Here is a 9,998-nt window from a genome sequence, read left to right on the forward strand (position 1 = left end):
GAACGGCTGCACGTTCCATTCATCATTACGGTTTCGGTGATTGTGAAAACGGAGAGGGAAAAGGCAGAAGGAACGAACGTGCCTTCTCGAACAGCGTCCTTCTTAAGGCGCTGGAATCCCCGGGCTGGAGCGGTGGGTGGCGGAGGGTCCCCGGTCGCCGCGCGGGGATCCTCGAGCAGGGCCCAGCGCTCCCTCCGCCGCCTAAGCCGGGGGAGAGTGAATTCCAGCCGCACATTCCCGCAGTTCTTCGCAGGAACTTCTCCCTCTCTCTCCCCCTCCCCAGGGCACACAGCAGCCTGGCCCGACTCCCACTCGGCTCTCTTTTCTCCGAACCCCGACCCACAGCGTTGACGGAATGGAGTGTCCTTCCCATTGGCCCGAGCGTCCTTCCCTGAGGTGGCACCGTCCGCCCGATTGGCTGGCCACTCCCGACCCCCCCGCCCACCCGGCCGCTCGGGTTGCCCGGCTCCCCGCCCCCCAGCGCCTCCCGGAGCCTCCGCCCGCGCCGTCTCCCTCCGCGCACCCGCCCGCGCGCCCAGCCCCGCTCCGCTCGGCTCGCGCGGCGACCCTGCCGGCGTGCTGGCCCCGCCCCCGGGGCGCGCGGCTCCATAAATACAGCTGCGCGGCTGGCGGGGCGAGAGCGTAGAGCAGGCGCGCTTGGGAGTCGGGCTGGCAGTGGGGGAGCCTCCGGGTCCGGGAGCGCAGCGGTGGCGGCGGCGGCGGGAGCGGCCGGGCTGTAGTCGGAGCTCCGAAGGGAGTGACGAGGGAACCCGGTGGGCTGCTTTCCTTCCGCCGCTCTTGATTATTCTTGCCTTTTGGTCCCGGCCGAGTGTCGCCCGCGGAACAGAGATTCCCCTCGCCAAACCCGGAGCGACCCTGCCGGCAGTTCGTGGGCGCGGGATCGCCGGGAGCTTCGCGGTGCCCCGAGCGCGGACCGAGCGCGCCGGGCGCGAAGGCAAGGGGCGCGGAGCCGGCCGCGGGCGGGGGGCCCGGAGCTTGCCTGCCTCCCTCGCTCGCCCCAGCGGGTCCGCTCGCGCAGGGCGCAGGGCGCGCGCGATGAAGGCGGTGAGCCCGGTGCGCCCCTCGGGCCGCAAGGCGCCGTCGGGCTGCGGCGGTGGGGAACTGGCTCTGCGCTGCCTGGCCGAGCACGGCCACAGCCTCGGTGGCTCGGCGGCCGCGGCGGCCGCGGCGGCGGCAGCGCGCTGCAAGGCGGCGGAGGCGGCGGCCGACGAGCCGGCGCTGTGCCTGCAGTGCGATATGAACGACTGCTACAGCCGCCTGCGGAGGCTGGTGCCCACCATCCCGCCCAACAAGAAAGTCAGCAAAGTGGAGATCCTGCAGCACGTTATCGACTACATCCTGGACCTGCAGCTGGCGCTGGAGACGCACCCGGCTCTGCTGAGGCAGCCGCCACCGCCGGCGCCACCGCACCACCCAGCCGGGACCTGTCCCGCAGCGCCGCCGCGGACCCCGCTCACGGCGCTCAACACCGACCCGGTGAGAGGCCGGACGCCGGCCCCGGGCGGACGCGACGGGGGATCGGGAGGGCGGCGGCCGGGCTGGGGGGCGGACGCGGGCGCTCCCCTTCCAACGGGAGGGGCGGCGGAGAAATGACAGCACCCCCCTCCTCCTCCGGGCGCCCGGGGCCACCGGCGGCGGGCTCCTCGCGGCGAGCGCAGGTCGGGGGACCGCGCGGAGCGGGACTGGGGCTCTGCGCATCCTGGGCTGTCAAGTCTAGCCTGCGCCTGGGGTGGGGTTGGGGGAGTCCCCCAGGGCTGCAGGCTGGGGTGGGGGTGCCGGCGCGCCTGCCTGGTTTTCAAGAACGAATCCAGGACCTTGCCGAGCGCGACGCTGGTGCCTGCTAACCTTTGCCTTGGTGTTTCGTTGCTGTTCCAGGCCGGCGCGGTGAACAAGCAGGGCGACAGCATTCTGTGCCGCTGAGCCGCGCTGTCCAGGTGAGCGCGCGTTTCCCTTCTGCCCGCGGCGGGTCACCGGAGACGCCCGTCCCCAGGGGCTTCCGGTGCCAGGCACCGCAGTATTCTGTGCCCCTAAGCATTTCTGAGGGCAGACCCCAATGAGGTGGACACCCCCTCTCCGTGCCACCGTACTTCGCTTTTAGTAATTGGGGGTTTACTCTAAATGGAGACGTGTCACCAGCTCCTGTCCCCGTCGTCCCCGCCACGCCACCCTCGTGCCTCGTCTATGACCAGTCGGCTCTAACAGCCTTTCTCCCCGCCGAGGGAGGGCACCGTCGTGGGCGTGGAAACTGCAACCCGATGTGCCAACCTGCAACCCACACCCCCCCCCGCCGTCTGACACCCACAAAGTGGAGTGCGGGTAGGGCCTGAGAATGGATCCCCAGTCCGGGCTTCCCGGGGGCCAGCAGCTGCCTGCAGGTCGCCTGGCCAGCCTCGGGCTGCGGGTGTTGTCTGACCTGGTGGTTTGTTTTGGGTTGTTGATCAAGCATGTCTTGAGTTTGGTCGGTGGCGCCAGCTAGTCTACAGCGGGAAGGTTCACACACCCCCTCTATTCATTCCTCTTCCACAGGTGTGCGGCCGCCTGAGCCCGAGCCAGGAGCACTAGAAAGGGAGGGGGAAAGAGCAGAAGTTAGAGAAAAAGCCAGCCGAGGAAAGGAGGAAAAAAAAAAAAATCAGCAAATCCTAGAAACGTTTCATTCGTCATTCCAAGAGAGAGAGAGGGGGAGGAAGAAAAATAGAACTTCCATCTTTTTTTTTTTTTTTTTGCACGTTCATAAACATTCTGCATATGTATTCTCTTTTGTCTCTTCATTTATAACCGCTGTGAAATGTACATTTCTGTGTTTTTGGAGATGCAGTTAAACTTTTAAGCTTAAGTGTGACAGGACTGATAAATAGATCAAGAGTAAATCAACTTTAGATGCCTACTTTGTGACCAAGGAGCTCAATTTTTGTTTTGAAGCTTTACTAATATAAAAGAGCATTGTAGATAATTTTTTTTTTACATCTATTGTTTAAAATAGATGATTATAACGGGGCAGGGAACTTTCTTTTCCCTGCAAGAATGTTACATATTGTATAGATGAGTGACATTTCATACCATGTATATATAGAGATGTTCTATAAGTGTGAGAAAGTATATGCTTTAATAGAATACTGTAATTATAAGATATTTTTAATTAAATATTTTTTGTAAATATTATGCGTGTGTTTTTTTTTTTAATCTATGGGAATATTTCTTTTGGAAAATTATTTTTCAGCTCCATTACAGAGCTCTCGATATCTTGAATGTCTTTTCTGTTTGGCCTAGCTTTTAATTTGTTTTCGTTTTATCCAGTGTTGTGTAGACTCGGAAGTAATCGTTATAGCTAGTGGTCCTGCATGACTGCATGAGATGCTTAATCACAAAATAAACTTGTTCTGAGTCCATTCAAATGTGTTTTCTTTAACCTAGATTGAAATCTTTGTATTTGAAGCATACATGTTGGAAATATCCTTTATCAGTTTTTAAGTACAGGGTTTGATAGTGTAATATATAAAGAGTTAAGTGTCTGCCTTTTTGTTTTTTAACTGAGGTCTAAATGGATTCTGAATGGTTTTGCATATGGGATGGGGAAATGCTTGGATCCTTAAGGAGTTTATGAAATCTACTGTTTTATCAAAGTGAAAAAAAAAATGCTTATCATTCTTCATTTTACACTGAGGCTTAATGTCACTACGTTTCATGTCTGTACAGATTATTTAAATCATAGAAATGAAAAATGTTCTCTGCTTGCTACCAAAGGACAAACTCTTGGAAATGAACACTTTCTGCTTTCTTTCCTCCAAAGAATATTAATAGGCAACAGTGGGAGAAAAAAAAAAAAAAAAAAAAACAAGGCATAATGGCAAATCCTTCAAGCAGGGATAAAAGTCGATCTTCAAACATTAACTTAAGTAGACCAAAAATTCTGATGACCGCATCTAGATTATTTTTTTATAAAAATGATTTTCACTATAGCTATGTTAGTTACTGCTAAACCTACTGTCCAATCTCTTGTGATGTGTAACTTTTACATGTGAATATTAAAGTAGATTAATCTGTCTTGTACTGTGATTTCTGGTCTCGTTTCTTCAAAACCCTTTACTTATTTTTTAAGCTTTTCTTTTCTCTTTAACGAAGTTAATATTTTCCAGGTTGGATAGGACCATCAGGGCCTGTGAACATCACACATTGAATGTGGTCAGTACTTTGCACACCAGTTAGATGGAATTTTTAGAGTTAGAGAGAATTAAGTAGGATTTAATTGGGTGCTTTGTAAATAGTTAGTCAACTGTGTGTGTAACGTGGTCTGTTTGATTTTTAAAAGAAAAGGATTTGTTTCAGATTATACAAGAATGAAAGTATTATAGACCCAAGGGACATTTTATGAGGTCAAAGTCAAATATTTATATGAATATGAAATCTCGTGGTCCTTAGTAGTCCCTTTAAGTGGCAGCTATGAACATAACAAAGTTAATGCTAGAAGGTTCAATTAAATCGAAAGGCTTAAAAATCTGTCCTATCCCCAGCATGTTGTCCCCCACCAGCTTTGACATTTCATTGGTCTTTGGTATTTTTAGAATTTGATATATTTGATGTTGAGCCTTATAAAGTCAAAGGACTGCTTGTTTAGATGAGGTTTATTTTTATTTTTGGTATTATTCATTCTCGTCACACATCAAGAAGAAAACAGGAAAACACTGCTGGAATTCCAAATCTGAAGAATTCGAACGATAGCCTTCTTTGTTATTAAATAAAGGGGACAATTTCTTCTTTTTCCTTGGCAGTTTAATTTCAGTAGGAAGCAAGTCACATGTGTACTGTTGGTTGGAGTTAGGCATCCACCAGGCCTGACTGCCAAATCCTACCTAAGCGGTTAGGTACAGTTTAAATTTATAGTAGAAGGTGCCGAACCTTAAAACAAATGGCCAAATATTTTTGTTTTTGAAGACCGATGTCACTCTTTAGTTTATGTCAGATTTTGGGCACGAAAAACCACTAATAAGGAAGAAAAGTGTTATGGACATTGCATTTTAGAGACTTGGCATTTTTCCCTTGGACACTTGCAGAGTTTGGATATCTCTAAAGACACTGCCATTATTATTATTATTTTTTTAATTATATAGAGTTGTATAAGATACTACATTCTATTGTACTGGTTGTGACCTAACAAAGTGACCAGACAACAAAAACATTTTGAGTCATTTATCTAGTCCTAATTATTCAGATCTTAGGTTTAACAGATGAAATGCCCTGCTTCTCTCCTACTCTACCTACTTCCATTGTATAGGGACAAGCAAAGAGTACGTCACACATTCAAAAACTTCAAAGGAATAAAGTATCCCACAGTGGGATGTCATTTCTAATTCAGTTATAAAATCCTGAACATCTCAAACCATTCCATGTTAAAGGAATGAAAAAACAAACAACCCTTTTCGTTTCAAAGAACTAATATACTTTGATACTATATAAAATTTTATGTTCACTGTCAAGGTCTAACTGAATTTTTGGAACTTCAAACGATTTTGATCTATCATATTAAAGGCCTCCTATAAAGATAAATTTTCACTGAGCAAAGGGGTCTAAAGTTTCCAGTTTTTAATCGACTTCTACTGAGTTATGCGATTTTCCATTATCAAGAAGGGTCTCTTAATGGACCACCTCAATTATTGACAGTGTTTCTTACCCTGGGATGAAAAATGTGGCTTAAAAATGGTGATACGAACGCAAGGAAAATCTAGTGTGAATGCTAGGCAGAGCTCATCTGCCCTTTGCTGTCTGCCGGAACAGGCAGCAGGAGGATGTCCAGTAAACTAGACCCCCTCCCCCACACACACTTACACAGAAGGTAAATAATGTAGAGAGAAAGAAATTATTCAGTTGTACAGAGCCAAATAAAACTGGTTCTGCCTTTCTAGCTGATGCACTTTAATTACATACATGTTAATTAGCCCAGATAGCCCTTGGGTCTCAACAGGGCCAAACACCAAAACCTCCAGGCGTATAAGGAAGGAAAACCTTCCCTTTCCTGCTTTGCAAGTCCAGGAAATTACTCCACGCATCTCTGAGTTCATCTTAACAGGGCTGTCCTCAGTAGGCATTCTTCAGACCCAGGTGATTTCTTTCAGTTATGACCCATGAGTCTTGCTAAAATATTAATTATATTAATTAGAACCATTGCCCAAAAGATGTTAGGATTGTAACACTTGGAGCATTGATCCAATCGATACTTTAAAAGAGAATTAATTTGTTCAAGGGAGACAAGCAGCAGTCGTATCTACTTCAGTGAAAATGCTCTCAAAGTTTCAGTGAATTTTTTTAAAAAGTGTGGGTCGTGTTCAAGTGCCTCCTTCATACTGATTCATATCCTGGCTTGCTCTAAAAACTTTTGCCTAGGTGCTAAAACTGGGGCCTGAGCCACATTGCCAAAAGTTTTCTACACTCACCTAAGCAAAGCAACTCACCAGTAGGCGGCTGAAGGCAGTTCCATGGTTCATAAGTCTCCACAGTAAATTCACACATGGGATATGAAAAAAAGGCTGTTAAAAATTGAAGTTAATTTGAAAAGCTCCTCTGAGTCCATAAAAGTAAACACACCAGTTTCTGTGGAAAGAAGAACAAAACATGTCACTTATATTCGAGTAGCTAAAATGTAACTGAAGGAGAATTAAACGTAAAATGTTTAAATAGAGAGACGCAAGAACCTATTTTCTATGCCAATCCACTTGATTCTGAATTTGTTCCCAATGAGAAATCTCACACATTAGAAAAGAATTTTCTAAGAGATTAATTCCACAAGCACTGGTGACATATGCAAATTCCTGGTGAAACTAGACACCTTTATTTGCTTTAAATTAAGGTTTCTCAATTTCTTATGATATAAAGTGTGTATTAGCACTTCAAGCACGTGTATTAAGTTCACATTTTGAAATTTTCTCTAATTGCAAAGTTTAATTTCCAATGGAATTATTGGAGTCTACATACATTTCTGCAAATTCACATTTTAGAACATTTCTTAAATTTTATTTCTTAAAATTTATTTATTTGCTTAAATGTTTTAAGTATTTTCTTAAATATTTACTATTTCTTCTGTAAACTGTGGCAGTCAATTGAGAGGCTATAATTGTGTGTATGCCTATGTGTGTTTACCTAAAAATAATTAATGAACATACAGAAAAATATTTTTCAAAAAGGAGTTACCCTTTAAAAAAAACAAGTAAACCATGTTAACCTTCTTTTTTCCTCTCTACTTTAATTCTTACCATGGAAGATCTTAGTGCATAAAAACGCATTCCTCATTTTTGGATGGCTGTAAGCCAATCATGTCATGTTTAAGCATAAACCAGGACGGAAAATAAAGAACGAGGAAATCAAATGTCATGTTTATCATATCTTAGAATTTGGTTGAAATTCATTAAGTAATCTGAAGAATAAAAGAAAAATAAAAAAAGAGGGACGTACCTACATGTCAAACTCACAGACAGTCCAGGAAACTGACCTAAACTTGTAGACGTGAGTTTGACACCTTATTTCATCAAGGGTTCCTAGAAATACTTTTCATACCTGCCCAACCTGAGTCCGTGGCTGTCGTTAAAACTAGGTAGGCTCCTTGAAGTAGAAGGCTCTTTGAGGTTCTTATTTGCCTGTCTTTCAGGGCCTAATCAGGGTCTTGTAAAATATTTGTGGACCAGAATGAAGAATGTCCCCCTTAGGGAGCCTCTTGGTAGTGCCCTCGGTTGTTCTTTGTTGGCCTTTTATGCACACTGTGTCTCAGCTGGGCTTCCGACCACTGTATCTAAGTGCCTTCTGGGCCTCTCTACCTCTGAAGCACAGTAGATTTGAAACAAGATTTTGTGGTCTCCCCCTAAAACCTGCCATTCTTTCTAGATTATTCCTTATTGTCTCAGTCAGCCATAAGCCCAGGGGCTCAAACAACAAATATTTATTTCTCGCAGTTCTGAGACTCACAGTCCAAGATCAAGGTGCCAACCAGTAAAGTTCCCAGAAGACACTGTCATTGCCAGAGGAGCACGGCAAGCCCCAGGCTTCCTTCAGATCCCCACAGTCACACCTGGCACATGGCCTCCTCCTTGGAGCTGCTCGGTAAGATTCAAAAAGAACCTGGGGCTAAGCATGGTCCTCTTCCTGCCCCAGGACCTGGGTGTAGGGATGCGTGGAGCGTCATGTCCCAGCTGTCCTTTCTCTCCTCCACTTCTGGCTGCCCTCAAGCACACATTCTACGCTGCCACCGTAACTAAGGTTTTCTCCTGTACATGCTACACAGCAAAGCATGCTTATCTCCCTAACCTTGACAGTGTAAGACTGATGTCCTGGGAGTTAGGAAGAGAGCAGACTCAGGGAGCATATACATGGAACATGGAACGTGGGTCTGGGGGATAGACACCCGCCCAGCCAGCCAAACTGGCTAACTTACCCATCTGTGGGTAAGGGTTAATGTGTCCACTGCCAAAAGGACCTACTGTTTCATGCTTCCCTTCCTTTACAAATGGTGTTACCTCTGCCTGGATCCCTTGACTTCCCCTCTCACTCTGGGCTGCTTAAACTCCTCACCATCCTTTGACCATTTCTGCAAAAATTATATGATGTTTCTCTTCCTCACCCCCAAAACAGCCCCCCCCCCCCACACACACACTGTAGTGTAATTATTTTCACATGTCTGTGTTCCCTGTAGATCCCTGACCCTCCAGGGATTCCAGACCACAAAGTACCAGAAGAACATTCCTGTAATTCTCTGTGCCAGCAAATCTAGCAAATTCTTTGCAACTCAAAATTGTGGTTGAGGGGTTTTCAATATCTTTTAAAAGCCTTTGGCTGCCTTAAACATGAAAAATAGATAAGCTGTGTGTTCTTGAGAATGAGGGGAGTGTGGTCAGCCTTGGGCCAAGAGAGTTGGAAGGGGAGACTGAGAAAGAGAAGAGAGAGGCAGAGCAATTGTGCATCCCGAAGAAAGAAATATGACTGACCCAAGTTCATGAATCAACAAAGACACCTCAGCCCCAGAGATGAAAATGTGGGACAAGGAGGGAAGACTGCATGGGTATAGGCTGGGACGGGTCTGCAGAGCAAGCAGCAGGCAGGGGGCACTCAAGAAGACAGTAGGATCAGGTCTCTGCAGATGTGCCTTAGGTCTCTGTTCTCATAGCCCAGGCGAAAGGCATGGATAGATCAGCCCCAGTAAATGCAAAGAATTCTCACTAGCCCGTTCTAAAAGGGCGAGGCTTGCCATGAGAGGGAAAATATTCTAGGGACAAAAAATTTCATTTCCACTCTTATGATCTGGGGTCCTAGAAGTAGAATCAGAAGGTTAGTAACCTGGGGTCTGTCTGGTTAACGGGTCTCTAATTTTCCAGTGAAGAAGACAGAAGCCTGAAAGGTAGAGGGCTGCAGTCAGGCGTAGAGCCTGGTTTCTCTCTCTCTCTCTCTCTCTCTCTAATCCACAGTCCCTAGCCACAGACTCAGTATGGCTGGATTCTATTCCAGTTTACTCTTACTTAGGTGGTCTACTCTTAATATTCGGTCTATATTCTAATCTACAACTTGCCTCACATTGTAAGAAGCTGGGGTTCGAATCTGAAGCAAATAACCATTAAACACAGCACCCAGCTGGCTGTGTTTTTAAAATAAAAAAAACAGAGGTAACATACATTTTATTTTTTAGATTTTATTTATTTACTTGAGAGAGAGAGAGTGTGTGTGTACAAGCTGGCGGAGGGGGCAAAGGGAGAAGCAGACTCCCCGCTGAGCAGGGAGCCCGAGTTGGGGGCTTTATCTCAGGACCCAGAGCCTAAAACAGAAGCTTAAGGGACTGAACCACACCCAGGCACCCTGGTAATGTGCTTTTACAACAATGTATCAAGTATTTCAAAGTTTGTTGACAAAAGAGCACAGACCATTCATTCCCTGGAGAAAGGATAGACTTTTCTATAGAAGATGCTGGACTGATTAGACATCCAGCTCAAAAGTCTGAAGGAATCTTC

At 46.6% G+C, this 9,998-nt stretch overlaps 1 long non-coding RNA gene across 1 annotated transcript; it reads left to right on the plus strand.

The window, feature by feature from the left end:
- Positions 1-920: 920 nt before the first annotated feature.
- ID4 lies at positions 921-4,074 on the plus strand. The gene is made up of 3 exons (XR_006608123.1): positions 921-1,497; positions 1,897-1,955; positions 2,548-4,074. It is a non-coding gene; the product is annotated as an inhibitor of DNA binding 4, HLH protein (long non-coding RNA).
- Positions 4,075-9,998: the final 5,924 nt, after the last annotated feature.

This window comes from Mustela putorius, unplaced genomic scaffold (assembly GCF_011764305.1).
Source record: "Mustela putorius furo isolate JIRA1106 unplaced genomic scaffold, ASM1176430v1.1 tig00000831_pilon_pilon_pilon, whole genome shotgun sequence".
Classification (NCBI taxonomy): domain Eukaryota; kingdom Metazoa; phylum Chordata; class Mammalia; order Carnivora; family Mustelidae; genus Mustela; species Mustela putorius.